The sequence below is a fragment of the Tamandua tetradactyla genome, chromosome 6 (genome assembly GCF_023851605.1).
Source record: "Tamandua tetradactyla isolate mTamTet1 chromosome 6, mTamTet1.pri, whole genome shotgun sequence".
NCBI lineage: Eukaryota > Metazoa > Chordata > Mammalia > Pilosa > Myrmecophagidae > Tamandua > Tamandua tetradactyla.
The window spans coordinates 109,456,581-109,483,352 of record NC_135332.1 but is presented as its reverse complement, the minus strand read 5'-3'; the positions used below and the strand labels follow the sequence as shown (position 1 = coordinate 109,483,352).

Sequence of the window (26,772 nt, the reverse complement as noted above, 5' to 3'; positions counted from 1 at the left end):
ACACGAGTCAGCTTTTGTTACAATAATGCTGTGTAATAAACAACCCCCAAATCTCAGTGACTTATAAGAACAAGTATCTCTAGCTCATGGGTTGAGATTGCCTGCAATGCTTCTGCTCCAGCCTTCAGGTTAGTTTCAGGTCTGCTTCTTTCTCTCATTCCAGAGGCTGAAGGAGAGGGCTCTTTTTTTTTTTTTTTTTAGCAGAGGGCAGAAATGCAAAAGCCCAAACCAAGTCACACAAGCATATTTTAAGTCTCAGCTCACAGTTCATTGGCCAAAGCAAGTTGCATAGTCAAGCTTAATCTCACTAGAGGGAGGACAAAGGAGGACAAATACACAGAGCAATAATAAAACCTTCCTCACCAGACAGATTCAGTCCCTGATATCCCTTGTGAATTACAGACAACACTGGTTTTCCTTTGAATGCCTGCCTTCTTACAGCAGCACAATGTGAACTCAGGGTGGGGGTGGGGCAGGAAGGGATAAGATTGAATTGTGATTAGGGAAAAATAAAAAGAAAGATGCGGCCACTCAGAATTCTAATGCAATTTTCTTTCTCACTAAATAGCTCCTTTCCCTTAAAGACCAATGGGGTTTACATTGAAACAATACCTGATTTCTGAGGAATACTAAGACTTTTCAACTCCTTGCTGAATGTGCCTCTCAGCCTGGCAGTGCTAACTTTCAGAGAGCTGCTTTCCTGCTCTTCATCCGATGTGCCCAGCTCCAGAGGACCTGGAGGTTTCTCCTTCCAGCCTGCTGCCTCTGCTGCACAAAAGCATTCTATTTTACCCACTCTTTGCCTTTTTAAGGAGTCTGTATCCTGATAGGTGTCCAGTTCTTCCAGCATTGGGCAGAGAGGAAAACTGAGTACAAAGTCTTTCCATTCCCGACTTTTCAACTCCATTCCTCAACTCCAAAACCAAGAGTCTGCACCACATATATGCACCTGAACTCTCTTCTTTTAGATAGCAAGCTCCAGCCACACTGCTAACACCCACATTTTTCTCTCTGCACGCTTCTTCTCCTTACAATGGCATTGATACTTTATTGCATTCTGGCCACCATCACCCCCAGCCTGGCATCCTTCAGTAGCCTTCTAACCGGGCATAGTCTCCTTCCTGCTCACCTCCAAACTGCTCTCCATCCAAAGTGATACACAGCGAAAATTCTAGAATGAAAATTTAGTCTTAAGGCCCTCCTATTTAAAACTTTCAATGTTTTTTGATCTGTCTCTAGTAAGGAAAAGGTGGCTTTATATGTGACCCGAAAATATTCAGGGTAATATTAAGGGTACGCTTCTCCAAGTTACCTCTCACTCAGACTACAACAACTCCAGGCACCTTGATGCAAGGGAAGAACCCTGGGCAATTCTCCTGGGGGTTCCTACTTGGACAGAAGAGTCGGGCTGAAAGCCTAAGAGCTGGCCCAAACCCCCAGACTAACTCCTCCTAGCCCAAACTCTTCAAAGGGGAAAATTACTATGGACAGGAATACAATCAACTGTCCAACACATGCTGTCAGCTTCACAAGTTATTAAACCTAAATCCTGTGCCCATTTGAGCTTTTGTCTCTGTGATACTAGAAGGAAGTAAAGAAAGAGCTGCCTGGAAGTTAGAGGAACAGTAGAAAATAAATATATGAGTAAGTGAACATTTCAGAAAATTTGGAACAATTCTCTTCTTTAAGGTTCAAGAAACTAAAAAAAAAAAATCAATTCCTCCCTGAGATAGGAGTACATGACCTCTTAAAGTACCTTCTTGAGGTTCTCTGGCAACATTTCTAGGCAATAGAGGACGTTATTCATTATTCCTATTTTACAGATTATACATGAAGAGAGGAAGTGACTCAAGCATAGTCATAAAGTTGGTGGCACATAAAACTCATGTTTACTCATAAACAGATTCCTCCTCCCTGGACAAATTTGCTTTTCTTTTTTGGAACTATTTTAATGAAAGCTTTTTTGTTTTAAAGTAACATAACCTTACATTCAGCTAAATCAAGCAAAAGAGAGTGTTTATGGTAATGATTCTGGGGTCCCTCATAAAAATCAAGATCACTGAAGTGGGCCTTGTGAGTAACTGGAATCTAGAATTGGCTATGACAATAAAAATTGAAGTCAATCTGAGCCATATGTGCAGATATTGATGCTTTTGTGTAGTGATGTCACTTGCCCAGGAGACCAAATGCTGGACTTGTCAGTCATTGTGTGTCCAGCATCTGTTTCTAGCTGAAACGGACCCTTTTCCCACTTTCCATACAGGGAAATAGTATGGTATTGTTCCTTGTGCATGGTAGCCACTGGTGGAACTGCAAGTGGGCATATGACCTAGAGGCAACTCATCCATTGTTGGCCAGAAACCCAGAAAGTAGGTCAGTGCAAAAGTCTCACTCCAATAGTATTGATGGTTGTTAGCCAAAGTTATTGACTGAATTGTGCACCCCCCCTCCAAAAATATATGTTCAAGTCTGAATCTCCATTCTCGTGAATCTGATTCTATCTAGAAATAAGATCTTTGAAGATGTTATTAGTTAAGAGGAGGCCAAACTGGATAAGGGTGGACCCTAATCCAGTATGACTAATGCTCTAGTAAGTAGAGGAAATCAGGACACAGACAAACAAAGAAGGCAGCTATCTGACAGGCAGAAATTGAGTTATGCCACAAACCAAAGAACACCACAGATTGCCAGAAAGTCATCTCCAGATCCCTACAGACTTCAGAGGAAGCATGGCCCTGCCAAAACTTTGAGTCAGACTTCTAGCCGCCAGAACTGTGTGAGACAATAAATTTTTGTTGTTTTAAGCCACCCAGTTTGTGGTACTTTATTATGGCAGCCCTAGTAAAATAAGGCAGCCAAGCCAATTAGTTAAGTACCTTTGGACTAGAGAATATGGAAGGATTGGTCAGTCAGTGGCAAGGAAAAATGGAGCCAACTTACTGAGAAACATAAATGCCACAGGTGAGAGACTTTGCAGGCTGGGGGAACTGGAGAGTAGCAGGCTTCTAGGATTGTCTCCCAAGGCAGCTGGAGGACAGGTGGCCTCTGGAACTGTCTTCCCCAGTTCTGGTCCATAAGTGCCTTTTAAAATATATATAGATGTCTTGTGTGAGTCCATTTTAAAAACCTAACAATCTGTATTAGGACTCTGTTGTAGATGAGAGAAAACCCAATTCAAACAACCTTAAGGAAAAAGGGAGTTTTACTGGCTCATGTAACTGAAGAGCCCAGGATTAATACTATCTTTAAGTATGACAAGGTCCAGAACTCAAATAATGCCATGTTATCTGTCACGGACCTGGCAGACAATAGATGACACAAACTGGTTTTAAACAGAGGACTACTTACAAAAGTGAGGGCAGGATTTGGGAAAATTACCAAAAAAAAAATTGGGAGTTACCAGAACAAGTAATAATAGGACATTGTTACTACTTCTAGGCCTGAAGAAGCAAAGCAATAGTGGTTACTGGGACTTGAAGGCAGAGCTGTGTGGAGACAGATCCCTGACGCAGCTATAGCTGTCTCTAGAGAGATGTAGACAGCTTGAGGAGACCCCACAGGGAGGACCAGGAGGAATAAAGAACCCAACTTGACTCTGATCTCCTGCCAGTGCTCTTATCTGGAAGCCAGCAGGCTCTTCTAGTCCACATACAGAAAAGGGAGAGAGTAGATCTAAGGGCAAGTCGAAGAAACCCAGCACCTCTTTAAAACTTCGTCTCTTTCCATCTCTGGGCTCTACATGCCTTCCTGTTACTGTCTTTTGAAACAGGGTCTCAAGCTCATGGCAGCCCACAGCTGCTTATTACCCTTATGGCTTGCAAGGCTTGCAAACTTCTCTTGCCCAAGTTTTTCCAACAAAACCCAGAATTTAGTTTCATTGGCCCAACTTATAGCACCATTCCCATCTGTGGTGGCTAGTTTCAGGTGTCAACTTGGCCAGGTGGAGGTGCCAAGTTCTGTTGCTGTGGACATGAGCCGATGGCATGTGAAGCTCATCGGTCACTGAATTCATTTGCAGTCGGCTAGGGGGCGTGCCTGCTGCAATGAATGATGTTTGATTTAATTGGCTGGATGCTTAAATGAGAGAGCTCAATGCAGCACAGCCCAAACTGCTCAGCATACCTAATCTCAGCACTTGCAGCTCAGCCCAGGCCATGGAGACACAGAAAGGATCACTCCAGGGAAAGCTTTGGAACCCAGAGGCCTGGAGAGAAGGCCAGCAGAGATTGCCCTGTGCCTTCCCATGTAAGAAAGAACCTCAGATGAAAGTTAGCTGTCTTTCCTCTGAAGAACTATACATTTTTAACTAAATAAATCCCCTTTTATTAAAAGCCAATCCCTCTCTGGTGTGTTGCATTCTGGCAGCTTTGGCAGACTAAAACACCATCTCTATTTCAATGTATGTTTATGCCCATCTCTAAATCAGTCACTATATCCAAAGGATGATTCAGGAGGACATAATTTCCATAAGCCTTGATGCTAGGAGGTAAATCTATGAAGTGAATCCCATAAAAACACAAGGCATAGAGTAGGGGATGGTGACTCACCAAAGGAAAATTCAGGTGTTAAGAGAAGAAGGGGAAAATACATAGAAGTTGGTCAGGCCAAAACAGCATATGTACACTGTATTACTCTCCCCATAGTACAGCCCTTGCTAAAAATGTGGCTACTGATGCCATTGATTGGATAAAGTGTGTTTGAGAACTATTCATTGCACATAGTTGGCTCTCAGTGAACAATTGTGAAATAATTGTTTGGCTATAAATATTAATAATCATCAAGTTGGAACTTCATGGACAGAATTATTTTGCAGTTGGCTAGTAGATGTTTCTGAATCCAGAGGATGTTTTTTCCATTTCCAGTCTCTATAGTGATCTTTATGCATGTTGATCTGGGATTATTGACTTCTTGTTTGTAAAAATCTATATTTACACCCCAAACACTGACTCTTTCAGTATTCTGAATTATTTTGTAAACCTTGTTTATTTGCTTTCATTAGACCACAGTCTTGAGAATTTCTGGTTTGTTTACAAACATCACCAAGTATGGTTTTAAACTCATTTAGCAAAAGATGATGATGAAAGAGGCAATAAACTAAAGTAATATTAGTGAATGATTTAAATTTAAATGTTAATAAGACTTCTTTGTTTCTGCCCATTAAAGATGATTATCAATATTGCTTAAGAGCTGTTTATTAAATTGGCAAAAATGAATATCATCTTTAAAAAGTCAAGTTGCCTTTATCTGATCACAAAGGTGAACTTGTAAAATTAATCCTTCTGATATTTGCTTGTCATTCAAGCATAAATTTTCTTCTATTCACACCCACCCGTTTTTTTGTTCAGCTCCAGCAAGTTTTTGGAAGCAGTTCTATCAGTGGCTCTCTGAATAAGAAGCTTTGCCATGGGACTTGAACAACATTTTGCAGGGAGTGGAGACAGCGGACTGATAGGGCTGACACTGAAAATTAAAGAATCTCAAAAACATAAAAAAAAAACCACTCTTATTAGGGTTTAACTGTCCTTGAGAGTTTCACATGGGAAACTTCCCCTTTTTGTCTCTCACATTTTGGGAAGCAGTGAGCCTTCCCCTTGCTTTCATTTATTTATTTCTTAAATGTCTATTGAAGGCCTATTTTGTGTGAGGTGTGTAGGTGTACAGTGGACAAGAGAAACAAAGACTCTGCCTTAAGGAAATTAAATGGTCTGAGGGAGTCCCCACATTCATGGATGGTCGTCTGTGGGTGTGCATAGGTAAATGTGTGTGATTTGGTGGACCGACTTTCCACACTCTTCCTTGTGCAGAACAAGTCCGGATGGTGTCCATGTCAGGGAGAATAACAGAGGAAGCCTGAAATTAGGAGGTATTCATTTCTCAATCATCTGTGGCAAGAAAGGGAGTAACAATGCAAACAGTTTTAAAAAAATCTCATCCATTTGATTTTGGTATACATGTTGCACATTTGAGCACTGATGATTTAACATCTTTCTCTTCTTACATAGCCATTTCACTTAACAAAAGTCTTACCTCTTCTATTAAGCCTTTCTGATCAGTCCAACTCAGAATGATCTTATTGTCTTCTTTCTCTCAATTCCTTCAGTGTTCAGACTTAATTATATACTCCTTCATAGTAGCATCTAATTTTGAGGTGTCTCCCTGCATTCCTTAAGGGCAGGAACCAGGATTAATACTTTTTTTATATCCCCAAACCCCAGAGTCTGGTGCAGAGCAGGAGTTCTGTAATCATTGACTGAATTGACATGAGTGCTTTGTTCAATTAATATTAAACTTAGCTTACATTCCCAAGCCATGAACCACCCAGCAATGAGAGGGACATTTCTATAGAAGCCCTGAAGTACCGGTAATAGAATAGAACTTGTCTGGTGGCTGGAGGAAGTAGACAAGACCTAATAAAAATCTAATAAATTAGGCCAAAACTGTCCCAGAAAACATCAGAACTGGAAGAGTTTATGCAAAAATCATTCAGGGTCATGTTAGTAACTCCCATTTCTCCAACGCTTTTTAATGTGCCTGACTCTGAGTCAGTGCTTCCCATACAATAACACATAACATCATTTAATCTTCACAACACATCTAAGAACTACCATAGCAGTCAGCGTTCCTCCTGAGAAACAGAACCAGTGGACAGACAGATTTCTTGCAAGGAGTTGACTTATGTGATTGTGGAGCTGTCTAGGCAAGTCCCAAATCCAAAAGGCAGGCTGAAACTCTTGGGCCTGGGGGTAAAGCTGCTGTTCATAGAAAATCCTTCTTCAGGAAAGCCTCGCCTCTGCTCTCAAGGCCTTTCAACTGATTGAATTAGGTTTACCCAGATTGTCTAAATAAATCTCCCTTGCCTAAAGTAAACCGATTATAGACTAAACACATCTACAAAATACTTTTCCTGCAATACCTGGAATAGTATTTGGTTAAATAACTGAGGACAGTATCCTGGCCAAGTTGACACATAAAATTGACCGTCACAGGTCATTATCATCATGATTAAGTACCTTCCCAAGTCACAGGGCTGGGTAGCAGCAGAATGAAGAACCAAGGCATTTCTGTCCTTCTCCACAGTCCATGTCTGAACTGCACATATAAACTTGGGCAGGGTCTCTCACAGCTCTGAGCCCCAGTTTCTTTCCCTTATCGAATGAAGAAAGCCATATCTTTGGTAGAGGGTTGATATGTGAATTAAATGAGAAAAAGTGAGTTACTAGCACATAGTAGGAACCTACCTGTCTTAGATTCCAGGCTGCTGTGACAAATACTACACAATGGTTTGGTTTAACCAATGGGAATTTATGGGCTCATTATTTCTAGACTTCCTCCTGGGGTCAGTAGCAATCTGGCTGACTGGCAATCCTTAGTTCCTTGGCTTCACCATCACATAGTTGTGTCCTCTCCTTTCTCTTCTGGTTCTTTTGATTTACAGCTTCTGGCTCCTCCCTGTGGCTCTCTTTATTAGGTCTCTAGTAATAGGATTAAGAACAATCATGATTCAGTTGGCCATACCACATCTTCCAAAGGTCCTATTTACAATGGGTTTACACCCTTAGGAATGGGATTAAGTTTAAGAACATGTTTTGGGGAGATACATAATTCAACACTCCACACCAACAAATATTAGTTTCCTTTCCTTCCCTTTGCACTATCTCACCCTCACATGCACATCTGAGTGACTCCTAGTCAAATTAAGATTAATCCTACAAGATCAACCCTGGTTCAGATATGGGTTTATTTTTTAACTCTTACCTAAGCCCTATTGCAGTTTCAAGGAGTAGCATATTTGGGAACGTCGCCATGTATCCTTGAACATTTTTTACCAAATCAACCCTTCTTCCTTACCTATGTTGACTCCTATCTGCCAGGAGATAAGTTTGCTTTTTTGGTCCAGTAAAAGAGGATAAATTGGTTGCCTGTGGCTCTTGCTGTCTTGCTTTGCTTCTACCTTATCTGAATTCAGATGATTCTAAGAAAAAGAAGAAAGAAAACAAAAGATAGTCTGCTTTCATGCAGAGTTGTAAGAAATGGTGTCATTTCTTACACTGTGAGCAAGTTCCTAAAATTTGCTTCCACGACTTCTAGGAATGTTGGAGGTTGACTGCAAGGGCAAGAGGATTGGATCTGTTGAAAACTCTTTCATCTCCCTTGACTTGGGAAGGGCTGAAAGGGAGTTGATTGCTCCTGTTGTGTTCTCAAGATAAGAGCAGTCACAGCCCCAGGAACAATAAGCAAGTGGCACCATCTGATATTTTGCAGTTTATCTGCCCAAACTTTAAGCCAACAATTTTAGAAGACCTTTATGACCTTGACCTTAACTTCCCATTTCTTCCTGCCTGAAAGTCATAATTGCATGTTTTTCTATACTACCTAACCTGCCAATTCCTAGTGGGGGAACCTGCATTTATTGAATGACTCATCTGCCTCAACTAGCCATTTTGAATGCATCTCATGATAGCATCTCTGTACCATCATCCTGGTGCTGCTGGAGAAAATAGAAAGGTATCTAAAACATGAGGTCCCTCTGTGCCATTCATCTTGTCCCCTCTTCTAATCTGTACTGTGGCTATTCTAAATTGTCACTGCTTTCCCTAAGTCCTCTTACCCAACTACTGCCTCCTTACTTCACTCTCAACAGATGAACTTACCACCCCCTTCTTCCAGGGAACCTGGAAGCAGAAACTCCCTCAACTTTCTGATTTATCACTGCCTGTTTTCCCATTAAAACATCCTTGTATCTTCTACTCCCCTATTTCCTTCACTACAGTCTCAGAAGAAGGGATATCCCTGCTCTTGTTTAAGGTGAATTCTCCATTTATGTTCCTCCCTCTGTAATTTCCATTCTGAAAGTTTAGACTCTTCACCTATAGAGCATACCCAACAACCTTAAAAGAGGTTCAATTCTTACCCATCAGAATGAAAGGAGGAAGGGAGGAAGTGAGGGAAGGAAGGAGGAAGAGGAAAGGGAAGGGAAGGGGAGGGAAGAGAAGAAGTGGATATACTTCTCTAGTTATTGTCCTATCTCATTGGTCTCCTCAAACAAGCTTCTCAAGAGAGCTTTTGTCATGTCTCAAGTTTCTCATCTTTCATTCTCCTTTAAGACACTGCAATCTGCCTTTTGATACCACCATTCAACTAAAGATGCTTTTGCTAAGGTCACAGTGATCTCCTAATTGCCAAATCCAATGGATACTTTCCATTCTTTATCAAATGTGACCATTACGAGATATTTGACATGATCTCCTTGAACATATTATCCTAACTTCCAGGACACCACAAACTCTCAGTTCCCTTCTACCACTCTGACCATTTCTTATCAGACTCCTTTGTTGACACTCTCTTTCAACTTGTTCCCTAAGTTTGTATCCTGACTCTTGTTTGCTTCTCATTCTATACTTTCTTCCAATGATGTCCAGTTCTTACCAACACCTTTAATTGTTCCTTCTCCCCATGTTGGAGATCACAAGAACCTAAAACTCCACTGCTGCAGTTCCCTGCAGCTTAGGACTTTCTTGAGGGAACACCTTTCACCCACTGCCTACAACTTTCTTCTCTGGTTTCCATCCCACTCCCTGGTGCTATGATCCTTATTCTCTACTAAGCCTCTTTGCATGCATGCCTTATTTAGATAATCAGCCTGGCTTTTTTATTCTACTGACACAGGGGAAAAAAATCATTAATGCATGAGTACTCCCAACCTCCATTCTCCTCCTCCAGGCTCTAAAAGGATTCTGACTTTGCTAGCTTCACTTTTTCCCTCTGTCTGTCCCCCTCTAGAGAAGTCTCTTCCTGTCTTACCCAGCTGATTCTTGGGAGATTTTGTGATGGCGAATAAGGAGAAAGTTGGAGGAAGACAGGAACAGTTGATAAGGGAGAAGGCTTTTCAGGAACTTGAGTATTGGAAGAGTAGTATGTGATGAAAGAATGAGGTTTGTTTTTTTCTGTTTTGTTTTGTTTTGTTTTTTTTTTGCATGGGTAGGCACCAGGAAGAGAAACAGAAGTTTTAAGAAGTACTTCTGTGATGTATGTATTCATTTAAAATGTCAAAGAGATGCAAGCTAATAATTTGAATTATTTTGACAGTAATTTCTGGCTTATGGAAGGTTTTCTTTGATGGCAATTCTTTTCTAAGGGTGGACAACAGGGTTTGTCAAGCACATCGCTTCTCTCCCCAAGGCTGAACCATGGATTCCCCCTTTGATACGACCCACTGCCATCACAGGAACAGTGTGCTTTCTTTGCTGCAGCCCACCTCCTCACATTGCCTTGAGACCAGTCTGTCAGGGAGAAAAGACCCAAGTGCTCCTTTGGTCCCACATAAAAGGCCCTGTGTCTGAATCTAAATCTTCAGTTCAATTCTCTTTCCCAAGTTCCATCAAACTGATCCACTCCATCAAACTGCTCACAAGACATTTTCATTTAGAGGTTTCACAGAACCTTCATATTCAACTTCTCCCAGAGTGATCTCATTATCTTCCCCCATCCCCTCCTCTCAATGTCTGTCAGTAGTATGTCCTTTAGTAGACATCACCCTCGACTGAACCACTCAATGCAGAAAACTGGATGTCATCCTTCCCTTTGCTAACCCTTTTCATCCCGGATAAGAAGTCTTCTTCTACTTTTTAAATATAGAGAGTTACTGAACCGATGGAGGTTTCATGAACTCTCTTGAAGTTTTCACAATGTCATGCATTGGCCAATTTGTTGCTTTTGCATTTGGTGTCCTTCCATTTCTCACTTCTGTTCATATGCTAAACATGAATGGTGCTTGAACTTCCTGTCTTCTTCAAAGGACTTTTTTTTTTTTTTTTTTTTTTTGCATAGACAGGCTCTAGGAATCAAACCTGGTCTCCAGCATGGTAGGCGAGGATTCTGCCACTGAGCCACTGACGCACCACTCTGGAAGGCTTTTGATTTACCCAAGTAGGCTGGATCACTTTCTCCTTTCTATTACCCTAGTACCTTAAAGTTAATGGTATTAAGGCATTTATCACAATGCACTGAACTTATTTTATTTATTCAACTGTCTCTGCTGTTGTATAAATAATGGAATCCTTGAGGGAGAATATCATACCTTATTTTTTAATCTCTAGCACCCACCATGGTATCTGGTTGCTAGTAATTTCTCAGTAAATTGATATTTATTAATTGAATGAATGAACAATGAATTTATTAAGTAGCCAGAAATTCAAATTTAGAGATAGGAAAGATAAGCATCAGGAATGAAGTAATTTGCTCAGGTTACATAGCTGCTAAGTGATGAAGCAGTAATCTAGTCTGTTACTGCTATGCTTCCTCTCCACCCCACCCCCACCCAACCCCTCCCCACTACCAGCATTTGCCCCACCTTCCAGTTGGTCAAAGCTCTTCTTACACTTGAAAAGTTTATGTAAATTTTCCTTGGTGAAACTGATAATGTTGTCTCTCTCCATGGTGGCATTTTTATGACATTATCTTGGAGGTGTCTGAGGAATGCAACAAACTCATTCCCTTAAAGCATGAAGCCATTTTAACAATTTTGGATTTGGTGCATAATTTTATGCTCATCTTTGAAGTTTTCCCAGAAAATTCAAGCTTTTAAGCCTTTTCTTAGTATTTATTTGACTAGGTGATGATATTGTTGGAAATTGGATATTTTAGTTTGCTAGGCTACTCAAGCAAATACCATGAAGTGGATTGGCTTGACAAGTGGGAATTTATTAGTTTGTGGTTTTAAGGCTAAAATCAGGGTGATTTTTCTACATAAAGGCTATTATGTTCTGGAGCTGGCTGCCAGCAATCCGGTCCTTAGCTTTTCACATGGCGAGGCACATGGTGGCATCTCCTGATCTCTCCCTTCTCTTCTAGGTTCCACTGATTGAAGCTTCTTGCTGCTTCCTCTGTGGTATTTTCTTTCTCTGTCTGAATTTCATTCTGTTTATAAAGGACTCCAGTAATAGGAAGAAGACCTATCATAAATATGTTGGACCACAACTTAACTGAAGTGTTCTCATCCAAAGGTCCTACTTAAAATGGTCCTACCTACAGAAATGGATTAGATTTAAGAGCATGTCTTTCTGGGGCACAAGCAGATTCAAACCATTGCAGTGGAATTCCCAGCTCCACCCAGCATCATAGGTAGAAGTCCTCACAGTCAGTGAAACCAGAAGCAAATGGAGGTGGAAGAGTTTATTTTGAAAAAAATTAAGGGAAGGGGTTCAAGGATAGTTCAGTGGTAGAATTCTTGTCTGCCATGCAGGAGACCAGGATTTGACTCCTGGTTCATGCACTTCCCCAAAAACAAACAAGCAAGCAAAACAAACAAAATACAAGAAACAAAAATTCAACAAATGGTGCTGCAATAACAGGATGCTCACATGGAAAAATAATGAAATGTGACCCCACTATACAGCATACAAAAAGAAAATTAAGGGACACAATAGAGCTAGTTGTTGGGGGAGAGGGAGAGATTTGTGTTCAACAGATTCTCACAATTACACAGAAGGACTTTCCTATGGATTTCTGAGGGGCCAAGTAAAGCAACCACTGAGGCCCAATGAATATTCTTTTTCTTGGCTTCATTTCTGAACCTTTGTCCTACTCACCTTCTGTAACTGCTGGCAATGGCAATATGCCATGTGATATCTGTTTATTTTATCTCAGGAAAGGAAAAAAAAGTTTTGGCAATCTATGTGCTTTCAAAAAAGTAAACAAACAAACAAAACAACAGTACCTTAGTGAAGAGTACAGTGAATCAATGTTGTTTTGTTCAGTCAGAATATTATTTTTATTTCATCTGACAAGAAAATGGCATAGTATGTTGTGGAATTTTTGTCATTTTTAAAAACTGTACCACTTTCCCAAGCAGTGAAGGGCACCTATATTCTCTGTAAGCCAAGTACAAGAAGAGATGCTGCAATAAACATGGACCAGAGTTATTATTGTGTTCTTAAATATGCACGGTCCCTTTCCTCCAAGGAGGTTAAGTCTCCTTACAAAACCGTCATTGCCCAATAAGCATTAATTGTTTCAACACCCAGGGAGGCAGGTAAAAGTGTACACTTTTTCAACACCATTTTATTGAATTGGGGGGAGAGCAGTCAGCAGCTCACTAGCAAATGGGGTATGTAGAGAGTAAAGGAATGGAGATTTTTATTAGTTTATTCTACAAACATTTACTATGCACTTTCTATACATCAGACACTGTATGTTAGAGAAACAATGATTAAATGAATAAGCACTGTCACTACTCTCAAGGAACCCACACAAGAGTGGGAAGTCATGGCAATTACTTTCTGTTCTTTTTTTTTCTTTTACCAATGAACAGCCATTTATTAAATGAATATTATCAACATCCATTTATTAAATGCATAAATATGCAGAATAATCCATTAAACACCATGGTGAGAAACTTTTACAAGAAACTTTTAACCTAAAGAAGCTCTCCAGTTTAATATCCACATTTCTTTTTTTTAAACATTTTTATTGAGATATCGTCACACACCATACAGTTCATCCAAAGTATACAATTAATGACTCACAATATCATCACATACTTGTTATAGTTGTGTATTCATCACTATAATTATTATTTTTTGAAATATGAAACACTTCACGAATTTGCATGTCATCCTTGTGCAGGGGCCATGCTAATCTTCACTGTATCATTCCAGTTTTAGTATATGTGCTGCCGAAGTGAGCACATCACTATAATTATTTTACAACAGTGTGGGAATTAATTTCTGACTGATAAGGGCTGTGGCGGCAAAAGGCACAGAGGCCACTGGAGGGCACCTTATTGTACAGATGAGGGTGGGAAAAAAATTTCCCAGAAGTGGCGTCATGCTGGATATTGAGGATAAGCAGGAGATACACCAAGAAGACTATTCTGGGCAGAGGAAACTGGAATGGAAACTTGGAGACTGAGAGTGGTTGCAGGGAGCAGTGAGGGGTGGGGAGCAGAGCATGCAGGACAAAGGCAGGGAAAGAACAGACAGGAGGGTCCATGAAACCAGCTTTCCCAGCTCCCTTTCTAGCTATAGTAGAGCCATATGCCTCTGAATGGGACTCAACCATTTCCTAGGTATGCCCCCTTCTCAGAAACAGCCCTCAGAGAATCAAAGCATCTGCAACACTGGAGTTCAGGGACTTCACAAGGCAGGGCAGCTAAGTCTTCCCCACTTCCCATCCCAGGTAGCCCTCATCCAGGGGCCTCTTAGTCCCAGATGGAAACAGGCCTTCCAAGAATCCAAACCCTACAGGGCTTGAGTCTCCTAAGGCCAGCCACCATTAGTCATTTAAACTCATGCTGCCCCATGCTGTAGAATAAAAATGCACATGGCACCATGGCATGATTGCATGCTGAGTGAGCAGAGACCAAAGACAATTGCTGACCTCTATCTCCCAGCTTCTCTTAATTGCTGAGTAAATCCTCACAGGCATATTGATTCTTATGAACTATTGTTTAATGATGATTGATAGATGCTCAATAAATATTTACATGCAAATATCACAACTGGACTCTAGGATGAGGTAAAAAAGAAGCAAAGCCATATAGAGAAGATAGGATTTAACAAATGAGTATTACTGCTGAATCATTATATTCATATTTTGTTGCTCAGATGTGGCCTCTCTCTCTAAGCCAGCTCAGCAGGTGAACTCGCTGTCCTCCCCACTATGTGGGACATGACTCCCAGGGGTATAAATCTCCCTGGCATCATGGGATAGAACTCCTAGAGATGATCTTGGACCTGGCATCATGGAAATGAGAACACCTTCTTGACCAAAAAGAGGAAGAGGGAAATGAGACAAAATAAATTCTCAGAGTCTAAGAGATTTCAAACAGAGCTGAGAGATTATCCTGGAAGTTATTCTTACACATTATATAGATATCCCTTTTTGGTTTATGGTGTATTGAAGTGACTAGAGGGAAGTACCTGAAACTGTTGAATTATGTTCCAGTAGCCTTGATTCTTGAAGACTATATAAGTATATAGCTTTTACAATGTGATTGTGTGTGATTTTGAAAACCTTGTGCCTGATGCTCCTTTTACCCAAGGTATGGACAGATGAGTAAATCAAAAAACAAAAATAAGGATGAAAAATAAATAAATAATAGGGGGAGATAAAGGGTTAAAATTGGGTAGATTGAAATACTGTGGGTCAATGAAAGGAAGTGTTAAGGGACATAGGATATATAAAATTTCTTTCTTTTTATTTCTTTTTTCTGGAATGATGCAAATGTTCTAAAAATGATCATGGTGAAGAATACACACTATTTGATGATATTGTGAACCATTGATTGTATAATATGGTTGGACAGTATGTGTGTGGGGATTTCCATAAAAATGTATTTTTTTAATTTTATGTCTTTCTTGGAAGGTTTAAAAAATTCTCTTCTAAGACCTGCACGATTTTTCCTGGACAATGCCATCTCCCCTGCCTTGCTCCCCCATCTCCAACTCCCTCTTTAGTTTGATGGATGACAGGGGACGGAGGTAGGGTCACTTTATTGGCCTTCTGAAGAGAATGTTAAAGTGCTTTCTTTTACCTCTTAGAATAAATAAAGGATAGTAATTTTTTTAGTGCCTAGAAGTTAAATTTAAATTAAATTAAGTTGATTACTATGGCCTGACACAGATGTGGGATTAATGAGTTGTTATGACTCGAGACATTTTGTTCCTTGTATTTCAGCAGATCTCTTCACAGAGATGTACAGTTACTTTTTTTTCCAAATGTGCTTAGGGGGTTACCAAGTCAAATTGTCCAGCCCACAAACTGTTGAACTTTAGTCCACAAGAGTAGCTATAGAAACCAAAAAGTTCATTTTGAAAGCCTTTGTACAACTAAAGACACCTGTGGTTAACACCAAAAAAGAAAGAGGGAAGCCCACTAGCTTTCCATTCACTTTGTTAACAGTTTTACTTCTGTTTCTTAACAGTTACATGTTTACCAATTTCAGTATAAAATGCCTCTGAACAAAAGAAGTTCTAATGCAGCAACCCCTGCAGAGGTCAGGTGAGGCTTTCAGTTTGGCTAGGCAAATGATGTCTGATACCTTGGCAAATTTGACCAATTTGGTTTAGTAATCAATACTTTTCTCAGTGTTCTTATGAAAATATCATTCCCAGCAAGATTTCACTTCTGGCACTTATGAATAACATCAGTTTCTAAAGGGAAGCACAGTTCTATCTGCTTCACAACCCTCATCACATGTTTAACCACAGTAGGGTTGTAAGTTGATGTTTTCAGTACATGTTTTTAAAAGCCAAACTGCAATCTTCATGACCATATTTATAACTAACTGATGAAGAACAAGGTACAGAAACAGAGCCTAGGAGAAAGGAGGAAGCAATTGGGGGTATGTGAAGTCAGGGAGGGAGGGGTGCCAAACAGAGGTCCAATCCTTATTCCTTTGGCAGCACCCAGGGTTCTTTCAATAATTTGAAAATACACACCGCACCAGGCAGTTGAGGGTGTTTATGTGTTTGGGACCCTTTTGCCTTAGGATCTCACAGTCTGGTGAAGGAGGCAAACAACTGTGCAAAGAAATCTGTGAAGCCACCTTGATAAATGTTTAATGACTTCTGACATGTAGAACAGGGTCCAGAAAGCTTGATTCCCACTGGTGGGAGTAGGGATGTTTGGTTGCAGATGGTAAGATGTGAGCAGGGCATCAAAAAGAAGAAGGGTTATGGCAAAAGGAGGTGTAAGAAAAGGAGCCAGAGACCCCATGTAGGTTATTCCTAAGGAATGGGAAATAAATGGGTGCTTCTAGAACCCCATTTGCTTGGGGAATGTTCAAACCCAGTACAGCCCCAAGACCAAAGAACACATAGGGCAAAGAATTACCCATGAGTTTTAATTAGGGACTTATCAATAGAAGATTCTTCCCATGGTGGTAGGTCAGGAATGGAAGTCAGATCTCTTGTAAATGGAAGTCAGTGCTCATCAGTGATCAGAGGGGGAGGCAGGGTTTTGTAGTGGGCATAGACAAAGGAGGTACAGAGCCACAGAGCCAAGGGAGTGTATGCACATGTTGTTAACAAAGTTAACTGTTTTATTAGGTAAGAGTAACATTTCAAGGTTTCCTGAAACATGCAAGATATAGATTCAGCATTGATACACATAAGGAAAACAGAATAGATAATCATTCAAAGAAGTTTCAGAAAGTCTATTTAAGTGGCTTGACCATTCTCTCCCCTTCCAGAGAGGTGGTTTTCCTTCTGTCCTGTACTCTGGTCATGCAGGCTGCTCTGTGGTTTTTTTTTTTCTCTCTCTCTCTTCCCCTAAGGGAGAGGATCCCCACCCTTGGGTTGCCACAGGGAGCAATGACAATTGAATGGGAAAGCCAGATTTAGGTCTGCCCCACAGAGCCTTGAACACCAAACAGAATTTTGCCCTTTTTGTCCACCTGAAGGTAGTCAGCAACATGTCTACAATAGCAGTGGGAAAGAGAATGATGAACAAAGCTCACGGCTTCTGGGCAAAGCCCAATCCTACCCTTTCTCCATGTATCTCAGCCAGAGACTGAAACTTGACAAAGAACACAGAGTCATCCTTCACCTCTTCCCCATCCTTAGCCCCTCTTCCAAGTTCTTTCTGGGGCAGACACCTATTCTCTTTTTCTGCCCAGCACTCCTCCTTTTTTCTGGGTTTGGAAACTTCCTTATTTGGGAAATTTCCTCCCTCCCCACCAGGCGCCAATCCTGAAGCCCCAACAACAGTATCTTTGTAGAACCTAGTGGTCCTGAGCCTCAGGCAGGCCTGAGATTTTTCAAACTAGGCATAGGCAAAAGGATTTAGTCCTTCTCTGGTGCTGATAGTGAGAGCTGCTGATGGAGGAAACCAACGTAAGAGAATAAAACTGAAATAAAGAAAACAGCAGAGATGAGAACCAAGACATTTACATCACTGGCTATGTTTTCCTGAGGTTCAAATGAACTTCTGCCCTTTCCACTGAGTCTTCCAATGATATCCCTTATTTATTTTGTCTATTTAGTTTGGAATAGGGTTCTGTCACTTGCAATCAGAAGGATCTTGACTAAAATACCCCTGTGCTGATTATCTATCATTAGCTCAGCTCTCTATTCACTGATCCCTGTACCCCCAAAGGCTGGCCTGGATGGACATAATCCACAACTCTCTTGCCTTCCTGCTTCTGGTTGGGTCAAACAAATGGGAGTCAATGACAGGAAGGGAAGGTGGTAGTAGTGCAAGGGTGGGTATTTCTTCTGCTGGTCCTGTTATGCCAGGCCAGTGGAGTTTAGCTATAAACTAATATAGCTAATGTCACAGCTCCTATCAGGCAGTCCTGTCCACACAGTTCTCCCTCCCATTTTGGGGTGACTGCCCACTCCCCTTGACCCCACAGACATAGGTGTGGACAGAGGTCCCTGCTCTGACTGGTCTGGCAAAAAAATAAATACAAATTTTATTAACATTTTCTCAATTGCTCAGCTAATGTGTGCCATTTCCTTTCTTCCAGCACTTGGAGTACTGTAAGATCTCAGGAAACTGGCACAGGTTGTCTCTTTCCCAGGCCAGGACTCTTGGAATCTAAATCATAGCATAACCTGCTAAATATCTGGAGAATTCTGTTTTGAAACAGTAATTCTCAATGTAGCATCATCGACTGAATTTGGCTTATAGGAGGCCTACCTTAGCCCAGGTCAGCAAATCCCTGGCAGAGGTGTCCACATTCCCCACTCCTACACCCTAATGTGAGTTCATTACTGAGAGTTCATTGATATATCTCCATCCACTGGGCCCAGGGTGATATCATGATCTTTGTCCATACAGCTTCAGCTCTCAGCGGACCCAGCAGGCCACTGTGTGCCCTTTCAGCTCTATCCTCAAATCAGAACCAATCTTGTGTCCCAATATCTGCCATGCCCAGGGCACATCCTCACAGCACAGGAACAGCCAAGAATTCCAAAGCTCCTCAAATTCAGATCTGTTCCAAACCATACCTGGGTACTACTTCTGATTGAGAATTCTTAGAGAAAAGCTAAGACCGGGGATAATTTGCTCTGTGAATGGCCTAATATGTGGTTTTCTGGGTATACTTCTTTAAAGTAGACTCCTGGCCCAGACCCTTGGTCACCTGGATCATCGATGCCATCTTGCTTTTTTTTCCCCCTACCTAGCTGACATATTCAGTATTCTAAGGCCTTGTGTTTGTGGGATGGTCGTACAGCAGGTAGCAGGGCACGGGGTGGAGGACTCAGTATGGTGATTTGTTTCAGGGCAGCTATGCATGCAGGCTGGGGATGTTACGCTGATGCTTGTGAACATGGGTGCCCAGCAGCCAGGGAGGATGTAGCTGTGCGGGTGCTCCGGTCTGGGGGGTGTAACTCTGGTGTGTGCTGGTCTAAGGCATGGGGCCCTTTTTGTGCATGCATAGAGCTGAGGCAGCAGGTTGGCATTACACCTTCATAGATTGGGAGCAGATGTGACCCTGCTGTGCAGGTCAGCACTTATAGCTGGGAGGTGAGGCTGAGGGCTGTGCAAATGCGTGGTTCTAGGACTGCTGTAAAGTGCAGTTCCCAGAGCTGAATGACGTGATTGGGGGCCCGTGCACATGGTGTGGGCCTGGGAATGCCATAAACGGATGTGCACTGATCTCAGGGAGGGCGGGGTGAGGTTGTGCGACACTATGCATGTAGTGCGGGGGTAGCTTAGGTATGGAGGTTACTGCCCACAACCTTTATGCACTGGCAACAGCCTGCAGGGAACAGGGAGGGGGAGGTAGTGCTCAGGAGGGGTGCAGGAGAGGTGGGTTGGGCTGCACTTGTGGTGGGGGTAGGGGTGGGGTGTGGGGCAGGGACTGGATGGGAGGGGGGCACCTGGAGTATGGGGAATGGGAGTGGGTGATGGGGTTCAGGTGTGTGGGGTGTGGGGTGAGTCACCAGTCACGGGGCTGTGCTGGTGAGGGTAGCACGCCCAAGGAACACGGCCTGGCTTACTTCCTAGTCCCCTGTTCCCATCCATGCACTCCCACGGACTCCATGGCTCCGCACCTCTGCACCAGACTCCAGCTCTCTGCCTTTCAGTTCCTCGGCCTCTGCAACCAGGGCTGCCGCATGTGGTGCAGAAGGCTCTCCCAGGTTAGCCACACTCCCGAATCACTGCCTCAGTCGCCCTCCTGTCCTTTCTCTAACTTTTCCATGAAGCAGGCCTAATCTCGAGCTACTCTAGTCAGCCATCTTCCCAGAAGTCCTAGCTGACACATTCATTAGCATTCAACACAAGACCTTTGTCTTCCCCACATCAGTAAGCCATACCCACAAAGTCCCAGGCCCTGTGGCAGGATACCCTCTGTCCCATTTCTGCAACAGGGTCAGGCCTTGACAGTAGCCTGCATTGCTCCCAGGGCTGTGAGTTGCTGAATTTTTTGGCTCATCATCTCCATGACAGCCTGTTTCGTGGTATGCTTCTCCTGCTGAGCTGGCTGGATTTTCTCCACCTGCTTGGTAAGGAAGTCTAGCTTCCTCTTGAAGAAGTCATTCTCATCCTCAACTGTCTTCTCTACAGAGTAGCCATTTCCCACATCTGTGGCACATGTTCTACATAATGTAGATTCCTTGTCAAAGGAATGAGTAATTCTTTCCCCTCATTGCTCTTGTACAGCACGTTCAGACAGTCCTTGGCTTCTACGTACTTGGTCTGTACCTTGAGCTGGGCAGTGGATGTGGACGAGTTTCACTTTCTGGTCCAAGTGACTCTTGAGCACTTCTAGCTGTGTCAGAGTCAACTCCATGATTTTAACTGACTGCGCTATGTTTGGAAGGTAGACTAATGAGGGGGAGGATACCATCCTAATTGAGGAATTACATGAGTGAGACATCAGAGAAATTCAGTGAACATTAGGGAACCTAGCAATGAACTTTGCAGCTATCTAGCCAGTCACAAAAATTCATAGTAGCAACCCTACACTTCTATAAGGCTTTGAAAACTAGTTTTTATCTCAATTTTCTTCTGCGGAAGAGGTATCTTATACACAATAATGAATGGTGCTCACCCAAGCACAGCAGATCTCCATGGGGTAGCAAGGTGGCCACAACCACATAGAATGTTAGCCAAAAGCCCACAACTTTGTCTCCAACTCTAATTTTTTTTTAAAGGAAAAATTATGTCTTGCTTAATGCACAACTGACAGTTACCATCTGTTGTGATAGAAAAAGATACTACCCAGAGACCTGTTTTCAAGACCTGGTCCCATCCATTGCCAGCACTTGGCTTTTTTTTTTTTTTTTTAACTTTTTTTATTGTATAGTATAACATATAACAAAGCAAAGAAATAAAAAAGCAATACTTTTCAAAGTCTTCTTCAACAAGTGCTTACAGGACAGATCCCAGAGTTTGTCATGGGCTACCATGTAATCCTCTCATATTTTTCCTTCTAGCTGCTCCAGATGATAGGAGCTAGAGGTCTTAAATACTTATCAACACAATCAACCTTTTTTCCTTCTTTTTTTTTTTGTGAAAAGTAACATATATACAAAAAGCTATAAATTTCAAAGCACAGCTTCACAATTAGTTGTAGAACATATTTCAGAGTTTGACAAGGGTTACAATTTCACAATTTTAGGTTTTTACTTCTAGCTGCTCTAAAGTACTGGAGACTAAAAGAGATATCAATTTAATGATTTAGCATTCATAGTCATCTGTTAAATCCTATCTTCCATGTATAACTCCACCATCACCTTTGATCTTTCCATACCTCTCTTTAGGGTTGTTTGGGCTTTGGCAATTCTTAATTTTTTATATTGGGAGGGCCTATCACTAATATGGGGTAGGGAGATGGAACTATCTGATGTTCTGGAGAGGCTGGGCTAGGTTTTAGGACTTATCTGGACCAAGGACCCATCTGGATGTTGTAGGTTTCTGGAAAGTTACTCTAGTGCAAGATTACCCTTCTGTAATCTTATGTATTTCCCTAGGTGTTCTTTAGGATTGGCTGGAATGGTCCTGGTTGGAGGTTGGCAGGTTATGATAGATAACAAGGTCTACCTGAAGCTTGCATAAGAGCAACCAACCTCCAGAGTAGCCTCTTGACTCTATTTGAACTCTCTCTGCCACTGATACTTTAATTACGCTTCTTTTCCCCCATTTGGTCAGGATGGAATAGTTGATCCCATGGTGCCAGGTCTGGATTCATCCCTGGGAGTCATCTCCCACGTTGCCAGGGAGACTTTCACCCCTGGATGTCATGTCCCATGTAGTGGAGAGGACAATGATTTCACTTGCAGAGTTGGGCTTAAAAAGACTGAAGTCACATCTAAGCAACAGCACAGGTCCTCCAGAAGTAACTCTTAAGCATTCCTATAGGTAGTCTAAGGTTCTCCGGTACCTACGTAAGCTTCACAACAATAAACCTCATGATCGAGGGCATGGCCTATTGATTTTGGTGCCCCTAAAGTTTGACACAGTATCAGAGGATTCCCTGATGGATAGTTCCATATTCTTTCTCCCCTCCTTCAGGGGACTTTGCCAATACTTTTTTGATTATCTGCTTAATATACTCTAGGATGTATCCAGGCATTACAATAATCTATACAGGATTAAAGGACCTCTTTCCTATTCTGTGCTCCCTGTGTTTCAGTTGTTCAAATGAGCTATACAGATAGGTCGAATTAGATTATCCACTACAGAAAAATTCAGTGCCAGATCAAATAAACCTTTCTTCCATTGGTGTCAAAGAGTATGTGTGGTTCTGAAATATAGACACTGTCTTTCTTACCCCTAAATTCTGAATTACTTTAACCCTAACCTTTTCGACTTCATTCTTATCTCTAAATATCAGGTTGTACGTATAAAACAGTCTCTCAAAATCCAGAAATATTAATCACCACTCCAGACTAATGTGTCTACTCTAAAAGCTTACACTCTAGGCCCCTGTTTTCTTATAAGCATTTTCTAAAGGTGACATACTGTTCTTGTTCTTTTGTTTCTGACTTATCTTGTCTCATCAGATGTCCCACATGTTCGCTCATATCATTGTATGCCTCACGACTTTGTTCCTTTTTGTAGAACCACAAACTTTGTTCATAAGTATACACCATTGTTCACCAATCTACTTCTCTGTCAGCAGCACTTGATTTTTGAGAAAAATTCTTGGTGCCTCAGGTTCTGTTTTCTCATCTATTTTAAAAAAAGAAGATTAATACCTAGCTTGCTTACGTTGTAGAACTCTGAGATGATAAATACAGATAAAGAGAAATAACAGCACTTGGCAACCTACAGCTTATACAAAGACAAATAGTTGTCATCATTAATGTTAACTGTTTATTAATTATAACTAATTAATTAATTCTTTTTCAGCTAATATACATAAATTCAGGTGCATGCTTTTGAAAAGTGTATGTGACCTAAATGTTATGCTCTGAGTTAAAACAGAAACAGACATGTTATAATATAGACATTTTCTTTTTTCACAAAAAAGACTACAATTATTTCCTTGTCATCAAAAGATAAATAACTGCACTGTAAAGTAACACATTAAAATTTTAAAATACGAAGTATTCAATTGGCATTTTGATTCCTGGATTCAAGGAATTATTTCTCAATGTAAAACAATCAAGTGAATTTGAGGTCAAAATTAGTCTTTTAGGAGAAAACAAGCAGTCTTACAAAATATATCATACTTTAAAACATGGATGGTGCAATGGTGACTCAGTGGCAGAATTCTTACCTGCCATGCTGGAGACTCAGTTTCAATTCCAGAGCCTGCTCATGCAAAAAGAAAAAAAAGAAAAGAAAAAAAAACATATATATATATATATATATATATATATATATATATATATATATCATACTCTATATTTTAAGCTATTTGTCAATTCTGATTTGCTTATTCAGTAAGATACTGTATGATCATAGTATACTTATTTTCGTACTCTATCAGTGCTCTGAATTCAATACACTTGAAACATCTAGTTTTTCTTTCAAAGTTGAATTATATCTCAGAAGAAGAATATCAAGGGAAAAGTATAAACAGGGCATGCAGCTACTCACAGTTTAAAGAATTGGAGATTGTGGTACCTAATCTAGATAGTTAAAAATGTATTTTAAAATAAAGAAAAATGAATGTTACTGTACTGATGCATGAAAGATTTAGACTTCTCAATTATGAGTCTAAAAATTATAAAAACTGGACTCAAGATGTGGAGTGGAAAGCTTCAGAGCTTCAAACCTCCCTCCACAGAAGCTTTGAACAACCAGCAAGAATTGGCAGAAACGTCTTTCTAAAAGCTCCAGAAAACATTTAAAGAACTGTAGTAACAGTGCGAGCTTCAAATCAAGAAAAAGTCCACTGAAAAGTTCAGTCCAGAGCCAGTCCATGTTCCCAGAGCAGATTCCTGGTCCTGTTTCAGAGTGAGTAGAGTATACCTTTTGTACACATATGGAGCATATAAGTCTAACAGTCTGTCTGGTGGTGGCCTGAGGGACTCCTGATCCCGCAACTTGTCCTGCAAATAGGAAAGAGCTCACAAAACTCTCCTACAGAATGCTGTGGGAGAGAAGTCAAGTTGTGCTGCCTAGGGCAAGGATTGTTGAGGTCATACATTCAGTGCTTGAGAAAACTGTTTCCTAGATCTTGAGAAAACTGTTTCCTAGGGAAGAGGGGCCATTCATGGCCATGTAAAGAGGAGAATTTCTCGGGCCAAGCACACATGCTCAAGACAAGATGCTGGGAGGCCCTTGTGTTTTGGCCCATTTGGAGTATTCTCTAAATTCATTGTATAGATAAGCTCTGAAGGAGAACACTCACACGGGTCAACCAACAAAGACAGGAAAGGTGTCTTCTTTGTTACCTTTTAGTTTTGTTACTCTAGTCATAACACTAGCTGGATACAAGCTTAAGGAACAGATGCCTCAGAGTCTAAACTCCAGCAATAACACACTAAAAATATCAAAATGTCAAGGTTTCAACAAAAGTTTCCACACAGCATATAAAGAAAAAAGAAGGCAAAGAAGAATTGTAAAGCATTAAAATCTATCAATGAGGGGGATCAGACCTGGGACATTCCAGACAAGACTTAAAACATGATCCTAACTATGCTCAAATTACTAAAGGAAATAGAACTAAAGGAGGACACGGACAAAAGAATAGATTGAGTTTCCAGTGAGCAGGAATGGCCATGGCTGTTCAGGAATCACATGTGACTCCGAGGAAAAAGCTGAAAAATTCCCTAGCAAAGAAAAACAAGATGAAAACAGCAGCCAGGGTTGCAGCGTCAGAGCTGGAAGATGAATACAAAGACACTGCAGACAGCGGAGGTTCTGCAGGAAGCTGTGGATCAGAAAAGGATAGGTTTTCTTCTGATGCTGAAGCAATGGAAGCTGGCAAAGAGGATGATGTTGAACTCTGTGACAAAGAAAATTAGAATACTGCCGAATCTGGTGTTGGAACTAATACAGGCTGGGCAAATGCCATGGCTAAGACCCTTAATAAAAAAACTCCCAAGAGTAAACCCATCATTTTGGTCAAAAACAGAGAGCTGGAAAAGAAAAATTAAAGCAAAAGAGACTAGAGAAAAGAAAATAGCTTGATAAGAAATGGGAATGGGAAATGATAGAGTAAAGCCAGATGTTGTCAAAGACAAAGAAACAGAGAGAAATCTTCAGAGAATTACTGTGAGGGGTGTGGTGCAGTTATTTAATGCTGTTCAGAAGCATCAAAAGACTGTTGATAAAAAGGTTGAAGAAGTTGAAAGCTGTATTGGAAAGCATGCTGAATTGATATCAGCAGTTTCCAAGAAAGATTTCATCAGTATTCTTGGAGGAATGAATGGAAGTACAAATGAAAAAAAGTTCTACTGGGAGGAACCCAAAAGCCAAACAAGCTGAAATGAAATCAGAACAGGACCCAGGATAGACTATTCTAAATGATGCTTTCATGATGGGACCATCTATGAAAGACTGGGACAAAGAAAGTGATGGACCAGATAACAGTAGACCAGGATATGGAAGTAACTCTAACACATGAGTTACATAGGAAGCAAAAATCTTCACTTTATTTTTCCTGGAGAAATTCTGGGTGGTATAAAAGATGGGGAATTATAAGGATACCATTTATAAGAAAGCCAAAAGACTTTTACTTTTACGAATTTTGATGTTTCCTTTTTTCACATTAGACTTTATTAAACTATATTTTCAAGCCTTGTAAAATTTTTAGAATTGTTTCTCAAAACATTTCATAAAAGTAAATATTTCTGCTTGGCCAGTAAGATATACAATTGCCAGTATCCTTACAAGTTTACTATTAGTCATGAATATTGGTGCATTGATAGAGTATCATTAATGTTTCTAAAAATAGCAATACCAATTCATAATTAAAATGAACTGTTTGAAGTTAATACTCCTCTGCCTTCCAATTGATAGATCCGTGTATTTATGCATTTGGGGGAAGAGGGTTGGTGTCTGTTTGTTTTGATGAGCTATTGAGTGAAATAGTTTTTACTGTAAATTTTATTGCAGTAAAATTTAAAGTTATAGTGTTTCTGATTTTGGGTGGTGATTTTATTTTTAGATAATCTGGAAAATATTTTGGTTTAAGAAATATTCCAAATTCCTACTTTTATAATATTTCCTTTTATATACTAAGTACTATAAATAACAACTTAGATTTATTTTAAATTTCAGATCATTTTTGCATGAGAGATTTAATGAGATGAAACTCTTATGTTTGAGTTATGCAATGAAACATGATTTCTTAGGAAGTGTATTTGAAATGTTTTAGTTTCTTTTTTTGCCTAAATATTTGAGTTGGCTTAAATTATGTTT

At 40.7% G+C, this 26,772-nt stretch overlaps 1 protein-coding gene, 1 non-coding gene and 2 pseudogenes across 2 annotated transcripts in view; 2 read left to right on the top strand and 2 right to left on the bottom strand.

The window, feature by feature from the left end:
• Positions 1 to 26,772, top strand: part of LOC143688686 (uncharacterized) — a 237,425-nt gene that overhangs the window by 175,884 nt on the left and 34,769 nt on the right. The window lies entirely within an intron of this gene.
• Positions 13,579 to 13,685, bottom strand: LOC143689153 (U6 spliceosomal RNA). Its single transcript, XR_013178618.1, has one exon. It is a non-coding gene; the product is annotated as a U6 spliceosomal RNA (small nuclear RNA).
• Positions 20,324 to 21,034, bottom strand: LOC143686274 (prefoldin subunit 5 pseudogene; annotated as a pseudogene).
• On the top strand, positions 25,122 to 25,975 carry LOC143686273 (RRP15-like protein pseudogene; annotated as a pseudogene).